General features: G+C 40.2%; 1 pseudogene; it reads right to left on the reverse strand.

Annotated features, from left to right (window-relative positions):
• LOC103607821 overlaps positions 1-2251 on the reverse strand; it is a 16388-nt pseudogene extending 14137 nt beyond the window's left edge.
• Between the last annotated feature and the right edge of the window lie 1059 nt (positions 2252-3310).

The following is a 3310-nucleotide window of genomic DNA, read 5'->3' on the forward strand; positions in this document are numbered from 1 at the left end:
ATTTTGTGGTATTAAGACATACAGACAGGCAAAGAAGGTCCTAGAGATCAGGATAGTTTATTCTCCTCTTGTAAACATAAAAAAAAGGAAAGATAAACTTCTTAAGGACAGCAGAGTAAAGACAAGCCCTTTGGTCCCAGCTACTCACTTAACCTCAGCTGTTTCTTGTGATTGAAGGGGCGGTCGATAAATATTTTGCCTGCCACTTAAGTTTTCTCAGTGATATCCTCAACCAGGTTTTCAGTGTTGTTCATGATGTGTTTCGTACCTTCCCCTAATCTTCGTAACTCACCCCTATCTAACACATCCTTTTCCGTCAAGTCATCAAAAATTCCTTCCAGCATGTTCCTGGCAATCAACTTCACCATGGTAATTGGATCTTCTTTGGGTAGTCCTTTGAGGATGGTGGTCCCTGTGAGAGTGATAGGGTCTTAGATATGGACAGAACCTTAGATAACTGTTTCTAGACCAGTGGTCCTCAAATTGTAATTGCATAAAGAATCACCTGGAAAGCTTGGTTAGCAGAGTTTCTGTAAGGAAAATAGAAAAATTTTAGTCAGTATCTCTTGCCTTACATCTGTTACAAATGGGCAAGATTCAGCACATTCACTAGAAATGTTATAAAAGTAGTGTAACTGCACATGTGTGCCCATTTACTGATTCAGCCTGATTGTTGTAATTATGTGATGATTGATGTAGAACTAGGGCTAAGGTCTGGAGCTCACAGACCCCACAAGCTTGTTCACAAACCCTTCATATGCAGGTCTATGTTCTAGGAAACCAGCAAAAAGGTCCTTGTAGCCTTGGTTGAAGAGATAATAGTCTTTATTCAGCACACACACATGTCTAAGAATTAAACAGTCCAAAGGAGAAAGTCAGAAACTCAACTGCTAAGGGCAAATCCAAAGAAAAACTGAACAGCTGCCAGCAGAGTAAACATGCTCTAATTTTAGACATGAGCTCTGCTGGCCAGCTCTGCTTCACAAACTCAAGAGCACACAATAGCAACAAAAGTAAAAAGATACATTGCACATGCACACTAACTCCACCCACATGCAACCTGTTTACAAGAAATGTGCTGCTTGACCCCCAACCAGACCTGAGCCTAGGGAGCCTGACTAAATTATCCTATTTTCCCCACAGTTGGCTTGTGGCCACTATTGTGTACTAAATGTATAAAGATAGCTTCTCTGAACTGCTGGTCAGCAGAGCACATAGGGTCAGCAGGGCATGGAAGGAAGGCAGAGCATGGAGGGTCAGTGGAATAGAGCTTGAGCTTGTGTCTGAAAATAAAGTATGTCTGTGAGTCTCACATCTGGAGAATAAAGTAAGTCTACCTTGCAAAAAGCTGCCAGATATCTTCTTTCAATTACCTGACTCAAGGCCTGCATAGGAAGGGGCAGAAGGATCTGAGATTCCTGCCTACAGCAGTTCCCAGAAATTCTGATTTGATAGGTTAGAATAGAGCCCATGAATTTTCATTTCTAACAATTTCTCAGGTGGTGCCAAGGCTGTTGGTCCACACTTAGAGTAACACCCATTTTGTTCAACACTCTCCTTTTCCACATATGGGGGAACTGAGGTTCAAAGAAGTGAAGAGACTTCACTAAGGAACTCAGTTAAAGTCGACTTAGTTCAGCCTTTGCATCACCCATGATCCCTTCACTTTCTGTTATTTTTATTAGAAAATAATTTTAAAAGATATTATGTTCAGTATGTGTAGCAGTAAAAGAGAAACACATTATACCTGTAAAAATAATATGTTTTGTTTCTATTGCCAAGACTGGCAGGGTGGCTCTGGATGCAGACTGACAGTACAGAACATTGTAGCTGACTTCTTTGCTGCTGTAAACAAAATGTCATACAGAGAGCAGAACTACAGAGGAAATACAAGTTACTCTCTTCAACTACATGTCTTTTCACTCTGACAATAGAACACAAAAAATGGGTGAGAATTTCAGGTCAGTATCAGTCAAAAGAAAAGACTAAAATAATAGGAAAAGTTTAACATAGGTCCAGATTTTTACTTTTTCTTTTCTTTCTAGAAACTGTAACATGTTAACTCAGATACTTTTTCTGTTAGCAGACTCCTTGCTGTGTCCCAAGCTCTCATACCCACTCTGTCTCCAGAGTAAAACAGTTGTGTCTAGTGAGTCCCCACTCCATGCCTCCTCCTTCTATCTCCTGAGCTGTAACTTTTCTCAGCACACAGCCAGCAACAGCAGAAAAACTGGAGCCACTCACCAGCCATGGCTGCTCCAGCTCCCCAGGCAGGAAAAGCTATGAAAATGAAAGCAGTCTCAGTAGCTTGCTTTCTTTCCTCTCAGTGGACTAGTGTGTTGATACTGCCTAAATGGGAAACTCCAGCTTCTCACATTCTTTTGCTGTTTGCCAGGATAGAATTGGACTCCTTCTTTCCTTTGGAAAACAGGAAGTAAAATGCATCTTTCCTCTTTGGTATAACAAAGTTATCAGAATGAAATCACACAGATTCACATGCAAGTAATTCCTCTGCATTCTATTTTCCAGTCTACTTTTACAACTGTGAATAATTCAAATCAAGTAACCCATTTGTCTTTGTGCCACCACCAGCATCTAAAAGGCAGGGAGACTTCACTTCACTGATGATGGATCAACCCCAAAACTATAAATTTGGGAGGCTTGAGGGGAGAGAGAGACTGACTGAGAAGTGCCAAACATTGATACTTCTATCACAATTTTAAAGACCCACTTCAGGAAGTAGGATTGGACAAAAATTTTATGAACAAGACTCCAAAAGCACAGGCAACAAAAGAAGAAATTTAAAAAGCGTATTATGTCAAACTAAAAACCTTCTGTTCAGCAAAAGAAACAGTAAACAGAGTGAAAAGACAATCTACAGAGGGGGAGAACATATTCGCAAACTGTTCATCTGACAAGGGATTAACATCCAGAATATACAAGGAACTCAAACAACTTAGCAGTAAAACAAGTAACATGATTAAAAAATGGGCAGAGAAACTGAATAGGTATTTTGCAAAAGAAGATATACAAATGGCCAACAGACACATGAAGAAATGCTCAACATCACTCAGCATCAGGAAAATGCAAATCAAATCCACACTGAGATCTCGTCTCACCACATTTAGACTGACAATTATCAAAAAGAGAATAACAAATGCTGGTGAGGATGCGAAGAAAGCCAAACCCCCCGGCACTGTTGGTGGGGCTGTAAATTAGCACAGTCATTATGGAATACAGTATGGAGTTTTCCCAAACAACTATGGATAGAACTTCCATATAATCCAGGAATCCTGCTACTGGGTTGTGA

Source organism: Galeopterus variegatus, unplaced genomic scaffold (assembly GCF_000696425.1).
Source record: "Galeopterus variegatus unplaced genomic scaffold, G_variegatus-3.0.2 Scaffold7737, whole genome shotgun sequence".
Classification (NCBI taxonomy): domain Eukaryota; kingdom Metazoa; phylum Chordata; class Mammalia; order Dermoptera; family Cynocephalidae; genus Galeopterus; species Galeopterus variegatus.